We start from the raw sequence: 12,495 nt of genomic DNA on the forward strand, positions 1-12,495 counted from the left end.
CCTTCTAATTCAATGAATATTAAATGATAGAAAATGGTTTGAAAGCAAGCCAGACTGATTACGTAAACAGTGTCAGGTCCAGTAAGAGAATATAAGTTGAGCATGCTGTTGAGATAATACACTTCACCAGCTGAGCCAGGCTGAGAAGCCGGCTGTCCAAAGAGCAATAGTAGCTTGGATAGCTCGCATTGGCTTTGCCTGAGTAGTAATCCACATCTGCATATGTGCTTGTTTCAGAGGAAGGAATGGTGCAACAGGGCAGCCAACTAGAAGTAGTGGAGAAAAATGTGTCTGACCATAAATCAATTCCTCTGTGTGACAGCAACATTTTCAGTGGAAATGAAATGATTAGAACTACACAATTCAACCACCTCTTTTTCCCCGATTCTGATCATTGTCCTTCTGGTGTCTAATCTGAACCAGAACACTTTTCTCCTCTCTGATGGATATAGATGTCCTTTTAACCCCAAGATATTTTTTATCCTTGGAAAAATACTGAAAAATACGCCAGTTTTTATTTTTATATTATATACACAACATACACACACATATAATTTCTCTACTGATACAAATATTAGGTTTTCACTTACTCTGGAAGCACCAATGGTATGAAACTGTTAAAGGTCAACAAATCAGAGGAGGCATTTTGTATGCATCTTTTAAAATAAGAGCCCATTTCTAATAAGAGCTCAACTATAAGTTCTTGGAGATTGCCCAGATGTCTGAGGCAGCCACAGGCTGCAACTGTTTCACAAGTTATGTGGTTCAGGCAAGACAAGCTAAATTCCATTGGTCTGAGGCATACAGTATGTCCTTCATATTTTTACCAATTGGCTGATCTGAACTTTTTTGTCACTGTCTGTAAATTATAAAACTGTTCATCACAGCAAAGTTGTAAATAAAATAGAAATACAAAAGATGTAATAAATTTAAGGCTAGATTCTCTGCTGTGCCAAGTTTCTACTCAACCCAGCACAAAGGTGGGGACAGAGTGGACTATCTAACCTGCACCAGATGGCAATGGTCCTCAAGGGGTCTTGCCAGAAAGTAGCATAGTGCAATAAACTCAGGCCCTATCTCCTCCCCACCACATCTTTTGTGCTAGAGGTTGTCAAGGGACGGTGATGTAGGAGCTGACTATGCCAGTTCCACGGCCAGTGGGTGATCATCAACAGGGAGACAGTCCCCTTTGTGCTGCCACAGCAACCCAAAGGGAAACGGATGGGGCAGAGAATCTGGACCACACTTTTGTATATGCATTTAAAATATGCCATTAAGAATTACGTAAGTTATTTTAGTAGATGTCGCATCAGGTCTCAAATTACAGATTTATAAGAAATTACAGTTTAATGCTGTTAACATTTCAGTTCAAAAGTTGGAATGACCATCTATATGCTCTTTGCTTCTGAAAAACTCTGTCAGGGTGAACTGATTTAAAATCAAGGCAATTTAAATCACCAAGTGGAAAGCCTGGATTTAAATAATCTATTATAATCAACTTTTCCATTTAATCAACTTCAATTGTTTTCTGAAGAAAGGTGTATTCTCATTGGTTGATATAACCTTTAAAACGTGTCGATTTACAACTAACTAGAGCCTTTACACTAGATTTGGAACATCTTTTTGCTAGCTAGGAGCATGCACTATAAGTATACACATTTATTTAAGCAATTATACAATTTAATATTTTCAGAATCCATGTAACTGTATATTTTTAGTATGCTAGAAAACGATGAATGATATATTGCTTGCTTACTAGATAATTAAGTTTTTGCTCTTGATTTGTGTCAAGCTGCATTAGCATGGCAACTGAAATTTAATTAAACACAAAACAGCTTATAACATCTATTTTTATTCAACAACTGTAAATGTTTTGGGTACATAAACTTCAGTGTTTTTCCATGTACTGGAGAGTAAGTTTCGATGGTGTGTGTCTGGGTGGGGTTTTATAATTTTTATATTTATAATTTGAGAACAGAGTCATTCAAAACTCAGGTAGGGAGAAGCTATAAAATAGGCCTCTGAGACCACCCAGTTGGGCTCAGTGGATAATCCTGATGGGGTCTCCAGGAGTCAGAGGACAGGTCCCAATGCCTCCAGTGACTTTGCCAGTCTCTTGCACCCAGTAGCAAAGTCCCTAGATCCCCAACAGCCAAGGTCTTAATACAGTACATAAACTATTGTGCCCTATTTATAAAGCTTGACCTCAAAAGTTGGAATCAGGGGGAAAACATCTCTTTATATAGAAAGGCAGCCTATAACTCAATTTTTTTAATAGAGGCTCCAGGAATCAGCATATTTGTTTTATATTTAAATGTTAAGAGATAATAAATTTAAATCAACATATTTTTTATTAAATTCAGATTTCCTTTTAAACTGTTTTATTTTTAAAAAGAAAAATTCTCATTTAAACAAAATCAAGTTTAAAAAATCCTTTTTAAAACAAATAATTGATTTTTATGCATCTTGCTGTGTATTTATTAGTGATTGCCAAGGGTTTTCTGAGAAGTACAGGAAATTAAAGCAAATTTATTATCCTGCCCCTGCCAGAAGATATCTGCTTTAAAATGATCTCTTCATTAGTTTACCAGGCAAGTATACTTACTTCCTTACCAGAAATTAGAGTCGATTAATACTAAATATTTTAAATGAAAGTTTTGAAGAGTGCACTTTAAATTATTATAAGCAGCTGTCTCCACTGAGAACTATTCATAAGTTACACACATTTAAACAATGACAAAAAGGAATAGGGAAATCAATTACTTCCATGTAGCCGTCTTTCTTTGAAACTAATGTACTCTATAAATCCACACCCTTAGGTCACTGGGGTTTATACACTAAATCAGGTGATTCTTAGAAAGCACTTAAAAGTCCCCTCACCAGAACTACCAGGTATATCTACTTTGAGGGTGCATTCAGCCTGTTTTTAATTGCCTCTAACCGCACCTTTATCATCATAATATCTTATTCAGAAACAAGAAGCAGAGAACAAGTGGCTGGCTACTGGTCCTGTGAGAATACATCTCTTGAATTAAACCAGTTCATGCTGGCCTATTTATATTTGTCAGAGTGGTGAATATTCTGCAAAGATCACCATTATTGATGACCACGGAAATGTGAGTGCTGAATAAGTGATAAACAAAAGTGATGTAGAACAAATGTTATTTCCCACACAAAATATAGAAATAAAAATACTTTTCTGTAAAACTACAGAACAGCATACAATGGTGATATAGAACCAAACAAAATAAACCTGAGGGAAAAAAGGAATGGAATAAAATGGAGATGAACATGAAAAGCAGCTTTGGTAACACAGACAAGCTGTATTTGACATCCAATAAATCAGCAAGTCCTCAGTTTATAAAAGAGATGTATAATTTCCCCCAAGTTTCCACCTTATAATTACCAACAAGACAAACCAGTGAGAGAGCACGGACATTTCTGCTGCTCTGGGTCTAAGTGTAATTTAATACTCCTTTGACAATACTATCAGCAAAGAACAACATCTATGAATATGATGGGCCAGCTTCTCTACTCCAGAGAGATCTGTTCAGTTCAGGAAATGTGACAGCGGAATTCCAGGGGGCCACTACGATTCCCCAGTTCTCTACTCTGAACAGCTCCAGTCTGTAAGTAAGGTAGAGGTGGTCTGTAGGCGGCTCCCATCTACACAAGCTAGCAACAGTCCCAAAAGACCTGCCTGTTGAAAACTGCATGAGCACAGCAGTACTCTGGTCACATCCCCAGCCCACCCACTACACTGGGAGGCTGAGAGATTTGGTGGCACAGGAGCCAACTATGTCAGCTTTACACCAACAGAGCTTCCCTACCCCTGCAGGGGGAATTTTCAGCTGACTAGATTTATAGGATATAGATCAGTGGTTTTCAAACTTTTTTTTCCGTGGACCACTTACAAATTGCTGAGGCTCTCAGTGGACCACTTAATGATCTTTCCAAATGTTGTTTGTACCGTTAGCTAACTCTTGTAAAGCCCTCTGGATAAAAGTGCTATATAAAAAAAAGTTAAACTTTTTTTGTTCTACAAATAAAAGCACACAACTCCTATTTTAATATCAGTAGCCTTACCTTTCTAATGTGATGGATGAGCCCTCTCTCCTGCCAACAGCAGCCACAGAGCTGAGACTGGGAAGGAGGGCCATTTCTCCCTGGCAGCCGCAGCCCTGGAGCTGGGGAAAGTCACCTCTTTCTCTGGCCACTGCAGCCCTGCACATCCAAAATCCCCCCCACCTCCTCTTCTCTCCCCACTGCCCCCTCCCACCTACCCTCTATTCCCCCCAAGGCTACCACCTCACCTTACATGTGCATCTTCTTCAGGGTCCAGGCACCTAATTAGTGGAACCACGCCTGTGCAGCTCCTCTAATTAGGTGGGTGGCCCTTCATTCTCATGTGCGGCCACCCAGATGCACACCTTAGAGGGAACCATCTGCGGACCACCTGAATGGAGCTCATGGACCAGAGTTTGAGAACCTCTGGTCTAGATAGCTCAGGGGAGAGAATCGGGCCCTAATTTAATTGAAACATGAAATTCCAAAATTTAAAAATAGGCTAGGACTATTTGATCTCCATAAAACCAAGGAATGTTCAAAACAAAATTTGTAAAGGAAAGTTTGAAAGGGATTGACATTTGGAAGAGGAAAAGAATCAGTTTATTCTGTGTTGGGTAGTAGGAGAATGGATATAAAAGGGGCAGTTACATGGGTGTCCTATTGTGGCCAAGACCACTACCCATCATCAAACATTCCTATACCTAGCCCTCTGTGCAGGAACTGTGCCAATGTGCAGTGCCTCATGTAAAGTCACTTCTGTTTGTTATTGTTACCACAAGTTCACAAGGACAGAAACAGGACAGAGGCCCAATACAGAAGGGAAAGAATGGTGCATTATCTGACACATTCTATTGGCATAAAAGAACCATAATGGACCAGGCAAGGAAAAAGCCAGTGGCCTGAGGTAGCAAATAATGTCAACTAGAAAGTGAAGTAGTAGTGACTCACATGTCAAATCAGCTTAGTCAAATCAGCTGTGCATTATCTGATCCAAAACATTTTGTATGTGAAATAAAAGCAAAGTTAGGAAAGGCCTGTTTGGCTACATAAAGAAGGGAGGATCTAAACAAAAACAAATACAAACGAATTCCATCAGCTTTAGAAAAGGGCCATTTAAATAGTCAAGATAAACAACCAGATTCACAGATACGTGGGAGGCGGTAAAAAGAACAAACATGGGTCTTGGGAGATCAGTGAACACCGGATCCATTCTCAGAGACTGTTGCTCTGCATAGCTTCTCCACCCCCTGGACTTCACAGTAAGATAGTTCTATGAACTGTGCTACCTTTATCTTGCAGCTTAACCATGCCCCCAAAACAACCTTCTACAGGAGGACAGGATTCACAAAGCATTTGAATAAATCATGCAAACAACACTAATGGGCTCAATATTATCTTACACATGCAATTTTCCTTAGGGTTGGACAGAAATTACATCAGAGAGAAGGACCACCCGTACCAGCTCTTCTTGCAAAAGGGAGAGCCTGTTCCCCATGTTGTGACTAAAGAGTGAAACGAAGTGAGGGGAAACCACATACCGAACTGGCACTTCCTACTTTCTACATCCCTGGGACATTTCTGGGTTTCTTCCACTTGCAGAAGCAGATGGGACTGTCAGATCTACCTATTTTGGGGATTATAATATGAAAAAAACCCCAAACATCTTCAAGAGTCATCTTCACACTGAAAGTATTTTGATTCCTAGCTTTGTACTCAGTTGCACAAGCAATATTTTTCCTCCTTTCTAAATGATGACCTTGTATTTATTTCACGTTCTCTAAATTATCACTCATTTAAAAAAAATAAAGTTATCTGTATTTTTTTTAAAAAATAACACCAATGTTTTGAAATAGGTCCACAAAATTTCAGAGGCTGGTATAGAATGGGAAGTATTCCTTGGACTAATGAGCGGTATTATAGGTCATGGGGACAGTCCTTATTTGTTACGCATATGCAACTCCCAATTTTCATTAATGGATATGGTGCACTAAGAACATTCTTGCAGATGTATTGAATAATTAGACATTAATGCTGAAACATCACTTTAACTCACTTGACTTCCACTGATTTCCTAGTTTTGTCAGTTTTTATTTCTTTAAAGGAGAAAAAGAGAATGAACCTATCATGTAAATGCATATTATGAAAGTTTACACATATTGCTTTATTGACCAATTGATCGCAGCAGCTCATACATTGTATGGTGTAAATACAGTACATATTTACTGAAGACTTTGTAAACTCTTCATCAGCATATGTACATAATTAAGTTGTGAAAAGTAGTTTCCGCACTTTTGCATAAACCACATTTTTCCATCTTATTTTCAACCTTTCCCATTACTTTATGGAAAATACCAGAAGAGCCTAATCCATATTGCATAATCAAATTTTGAATCTTGATTTTTTCTTTTTTGCATTCTAACAAAAATGTGAAATACAAAACGGATTATACTTTTCGTAATCCAGTACTCCTCCCTCCACGTGGAGTTTAGTAATTTAAACAGTTTTTGACTATGCTTACAAAACACTGATTTCCAACGAAAGTTTGAAAAAATGTAACAAAAATTTACCTAGTTATGTATTAATTACATGATTTTAAGAGAAAATAATATTTATAAAATACTTAAATGATTTAATTACCCAGCATGTTTAAAGAGAAATCTGTGCTGGAAATTTAACAAATATCTAGGAAAACATGAGATACATTTTACTATTTTATTATCTAGTGGTAATAGCATAGCATTTTAAAGTGACACCTACAGCAACTAAATTCTACTGCATTGCTTTTGTTTGCTACTTTCTAGTCATACTTTGTATTTGAAAAATTATACATGCTGGCAGCAGCAACATGTCAAACAGCTTTCTTATTCTGTGAAGTTTTTTTGTTTTGTTTTTTTTACATTCTAATGAGATGAGTGTGCCAGGAATGTCAGCCAAAGTAATGAACCTTCATTATGTGAACACTGTTGAGCCAGTTCAAACAATCGTGCTTTACAGAGAAAGAATTAACTAAGGTATTACTAAGGATAAAATTACTTTACATTCTTCCCCAGGTAGAATAAAGAGAGGAAATAGGGATCTTTACCTGGTCTACACTACAAGTTTAGGTCGAATTTAGCAGTGTTAGATCGATTTAATCCTGCACCCATCCACACGATGATGCCATTTTTGTTGACTTAAAGGGCTCTTAAAATCAACTCCTGTACTTCTCCCTGACGAGGGGATTAGCGCTGAAATCGTCATTGCCAGGTCGAATTTGGGGTAGTGTGGACGCAATTCGACGGTATTGCCTCCGGGAGCTATCCCAGAGTGCTCCACTGTGACCACTCTGGACAGCACTTTGAACTCCGATGCACTAGCCAGGTACACAGGAAAATCGCTGGGAACTTTTGAATTTCATTTCCTGTTTGGTCAGCATGGCAAACTAAGCAGCACTCAGCAGCACAGGTGACCATGCAGTCCCCCCAGAATCGTAGAGCATAGAATGTTTCTACGCTCCCCCTATCATCTCCGTCCCTGAGGTTATCGCAGATTAGAAGGTGAAAAAAAAAACACACTCGCGATGACATGTTTTCCGAGCTCATGCAGTCCTCCCGCACTTATAGGGCACAGCTTAATGCGTGGAGGCATTAGGTGGCAGAGGCCAGGAAAGAATTGCTGTGTTTGTTTAACAGCAAAAGTATCATGCCTCGCTAGCAATCCTGCCCGAGCCAGGTTGCTGTGTCACATGCACTCCGCGCTGTGTCAGCCTTGGGCAGGGGCATGACCGCTTTGTGAGCGGGAAGGCCACAGATATAGACATTGCATTAGGTAGCTTCTGTAGCTAGAGAAAACATTCCTGTGCATTCGGCAAAGTCTGTGGCAAAAAAAGAGAAGCCCCGTGACACACCAAACTATTAATAATATACCATCACACGTTACATAAACTATAATAGGGACCATGCGAGGGACACATTCAAGTTGGGTTTCCATAGTGTAGTGGTTATCATTTTCACCTAACATGCAAAAGGTCCCCGGTTCGAAACCGGGTGGAAACAGGTGCACTGTTCCTTTCTCTGACTCCCCTCCTGCATTTTTAGTCTTAGAACAGACCGCTCTGTGAAATTTTACTTTGAATTATATCAATTATGAGTTAAATAATACGGAAGCTCTTTCTAAATTATAATCCCGGGTTTCTTACCCTTTCAGCTGCTCTGATAAATTAACATTTTTGTTAGGGGCGGGAGAAAATTTTCATGAAGCCTTTTATAGGGACTAAATGCTATCTAGGACTCTGAAATAATCTTAAAGTGGCCCATCAAGTGCACTCCTTCGTTCTGGATTTGTCATTCCACAAGTTGAACTGCTCCTTACTACTGTCCAGGTTTCACGGGTCATGGGAGCAAGGGGCAGGCTAGGGTAGGTGCGACCGCACAGTGCTGCCGGCTGGGAGAGCAGCCTGGGGCAGAAGCCTCCAGCTCACATGATATTCCAGGCAGGACTGAATCTCCATGAGACAAAACTTAAAGAAGAGAATGACCTGGAGTCACTCCCATTCGGTGCTCTAAGAGGAGGATAGCCATGTTTGTCCAGGCACCCCTGATCGACCTCACCAGACTTTCATGCTATCTTTCAACATTGAGGCTTGGTCTACACCACCAACTTATGTTCGCATAACTATGTCACTCAGGGTGTGGAAAAGCCACACCCCTAAGCAACATAATTATACCACCCTAACCCCCAGTGTAGACAGGGCTATGTCAATGCCTCTCAGGGAGGTGGAATACAATCAGCGTAGGTAGCAACTTCTCTAAGCACTTCACTAAGCTGCACTGCTGCAGTGCTATGTAAACAAGTCCGTAGGTGTACTTGCATACACAAATAAGAAAGATTAGTGTAAATGGGAGGAATACAGATATATTTTAATCTAGCTGAAGTAAGGCTGTGTCACTAAGCAAATGGACACCTTTGCTTGCCTCCAGCTATAAGGCCAATGTTAAATTTTAAGGGCTCAAGCCTACTGTCATGATGGATATCGGGTGAAACCCTGATGAAGCTAGTGGGTGGAACAGCGGTCCTTTATTTAGAACCAATGTAAGCAGCAGCTAAACTCCTTTTTGGAGTAAGGTAGCTGAAACAACTAGAGCCACTACCCAAAACACAGACCACATGCAAGCCTGGTCAGAAGTGGAGCTATGTTGGTGGAGGGATGTCACTGGGGACTGAATGCAAATGCAGGGGGCTGGGTACTCTTTGGTGTAGATGTGTGTGTCTGTGTGCAGATGCAGCTAGGGTACAGAGAAAGCAACAGAAAGCCAAAGAGACTGCAAGAAAAGAATTGGTATAGAGGCCCGAAAAAAGAAAAAAAAACAAGAAAGCTTCACAGGCAGAGAACTAGCTGGAAAGAGGTTTGCAATTGTGAGCAAGGAAACTGCCTCCTGTTTGATTCCTACCGTGCTCAGGAAAACAGTACTTTGTGTACATTCCTAGTTAAATAAACAGAATTACATCAAAGAAATACCTATATCCATCATCAATTTCCCCTGCTAATGGAAATAACCTGCAAGTCCCCAAATATTGACTAATCACTTGGGTCAATTCATAGCAATATGATTACAAATAAAAAGTTTCAAATAATGCAACAATGCTACTTATACTATTTTAGCCAAGTATAAAAAACCAAACAACTAAAGACAGTTCAATTTTTCCTAGCATTTGTAATTAAATTTGCCGCACAAGTGTTTTAAGCTTCTTTGATCTTCATCTATAAATTAAAGTTATGCTTCAGTTTTTCTTAATATATATCCGTTAGTACAATGCAGTTTATTTTAATCTCACTGAAACTGATTTAAAAACTATATCAAATGGTATACATAGGTTTATTTTCTTGAGGCACTTGCAACATTTTTAGAGAGTTAAAAGTTGAATAAAGTCACAGTATTTTTGAAATTTGACTGTACTTCAAACTTCAACAACTCTTTCATGTAAAATAATTGTTACCTGAAAATACTGATTTTTTTTTTTTTTTTAAACACACACACACCAGTGTCAGTCAAGTCAATATGGAAAGTACTGATACATTCAGTAAGTTTCTTAGAACCTTCTGCAGTGTTTACCAAGCACAGCCGAAGACAGAACTATGAGGATTCTGATCTTGAGTTTGCTGGAGTTTTCAGGAAGAGAGTACAATTAGTATTTGGTGTATTTACATGTTGAAGTCCATGCGGATTTTGTTTTAAAAAACTCATGACCAGGCATTTAAATAAAAGTTATGTAAGCATAAGAGATGCAGGGTAAGGACCTTGGGTTTTCTCCAACACCAGAGCTCGTTTACACTATATAAACTTGAGTTAATCGAGTTACACCAGTGTAAATTTGGAGTAACCAAGATCAGAATCTGGCCGTCTTTCTACCACACCACCATTTACCTTAAAAACTGCAAATGTTTCCTGAATGCATTCAAAGATTCCTTACTTTTTAACTCTTACCCTATATAGACCTTCTTGCAAATACAGAATATATAAATCTAAGAGGGCCACTTCCTAATCTGCAGTTCTCTCTCAAGAATCTGTCAATGTATGGGGTAGCTGGATAACTGAGTGCCCGACAGCACATGGATGGTTTTTCAGTAGAATTCAAAGTAGCATTTGACTACTCTTGATTCCGTTTAAAAATTACATTCTTCAGCCTTTAAAAAGATCCCTAACTACCAAAAAATCAAAGCATTTTAATCTTAACTGAAAGCCAAAACTGGAGAAAGATGTCTGATGCTGTAGTATCTGTCACACTATTTCACTGATTTAATGTGCTAAAATAATGACCAGAATAATAATTTGAGAGAAGTTGTCTACCTGAACCAAATTGTCGTTTTTTTTAAAAACAGATTCTAGAAGCAATATAAAAAAACCTGAGACATAAGGAACCTTTCCTTTCAATGCAGTTTTGCTGATCTGCGCAGACTTTCAGTTTAACTAGCTTGCTTTGTATTCATTTGAAAATCTGAATGCAAATGCCTGTTCAACACATCTGCCATTATGTTGAGTTCCTCATACTGCTTTTATTGATAGTAGTACTGCACTGCCCTCAATCTGTACCCTTTCAGATTCAGTGACCTATTCCTTGTATCCGATTATTTATACAAGTGACCACTGTTGTGTCATTTGACAATTAACGAGTATTGTCCTTGGCTAAAAGGTTCTGCTAATAGCAATTGCTCTTGGTTCTTCTAGGAAATTATAACTTTCTGCTCAGGATCATGTTTCCCTGTGTGTGCATCCCATCTGAACTAGAGCTGAGCAAATAATGGATTGTTGTCAGCAATATTGAAAAGCTACAAAAAAATCAATTTTGGGTGACATGAACTGTTTCATTCAACTTGAAAACAAAATGTTTCGTTTCAAATGAGCATTTTTAAATCTTTGAATTTAATAAAATTAAGAAAATTAAGTCAGTTTGAACAAAAATCAAAATATTTAGTTTCAAAGTTTTTACATTCTTTTCAAAATGAATAATTTGGCAAAAACAACATGAATTCATGAAAGGTTTCAGAGTTATAAAATCTTTATTTTTTGCTGAAAAGTTTTGGTCAATATGTTTCACCCATCTCTAATTTGAATAGGCTTGCATATAATTTCACAATACTTTGTCATAGGACTTGAAAAAAAATCTTCTCCCCCACTTAGCAGCAGTGGGTGGAAAACTTTCACTGATAAATTTGGTGCTTAATTCTGTGTAAATTATTGACCTAAAATTGTATTAAAATTAAAGCAAGTTTTCACCTCTTGGGTGAGAAGATAACCTTCCAAGAATGAACCGAAGAACCAAATATAAAGCAATATACTGTCTTCCTGAGTCTACAGAAAACACTGCTACACACAGGAGCAGAATGAAACTTAACATGAACTTCATCTTTTTACTACTGTTATTCAAAACCATATGACAAAGCACAAACTATCAATGATATTGGTTTTAGGCTACTTCTGGAGAAATTTATGATGGGTAACAGCGATAAGTCACTGCCGTTATTCAAAAGTGAAGATGATCTAAACACAGATCACAAGGAAAAGTAAAGTAGAGGATCAAAGACTTTTTAAATCCCCTTTGTAAAGCAGCAGGCAGGTAGGTAACGAGAGAAGTGCCCTGATGTGCAGTGTCTACGATCACAGCAGCCACAAGATGGAAGGAAGAAACAGCTTCTTCCTTCCAGCTGGAGACAAATAGAACTTCAAATTCCTAAGATATTTTGTACTCAGAGACAATTTTCCCAGAAGAGTCAAGATGGTAAGGTGTAGGGGCTACCCACCAAGGCGTTGTCCCTAGATCTTGTTGATGTAGCCCGTTCCCTCATCATTCACTAGTTTTGGCTAGCTGGTTTAGTCCTCCAGCTCTTAGACATATGGTAATTTTTGAAGTTTTTGCAAAGTGTGGAAATCTACTATTCTCCTGTCTTTA

At 38.5% G+C, this 12,495-nt stretch overlaps 1 protein-coding gene and 1 non-coding gene across 3 annotated transcripts in view; one reads left to right on the plus strand and one right to left on the minus strand.

Annotated features, from left to right (window-relative positions):
• UBE2E2 (ubiquitin conjugating enzyme E2 E2) overlaps positions 1-12,495 on the minus strand; it is a 335,608-nt gene that overhangs the window by 237,826 nt on the left and 85,287 nt on the right. The window lies entirely within an intron of this gene.
• TRNAV-AAC lies at positions 8,030-8,102 on the plus strand. Its single transcript has one exon. It is a non-coding gene; the product is annotated as a tRNA-Val (tRNA).

Source organism: Chelonia mydas, chromosome 2 (genome assembly GCF_015237465.2).
Source record: "Chelonia mydas isolate rCheMyd1 chromosome 2, rCheMyd1.pri.v2, whole genome shotgun sequence".
NCBI lineage: Eukaryota > Metazoa > Chordata > Testudines > Cheloniidae > Chelonia > Chelonia mydas.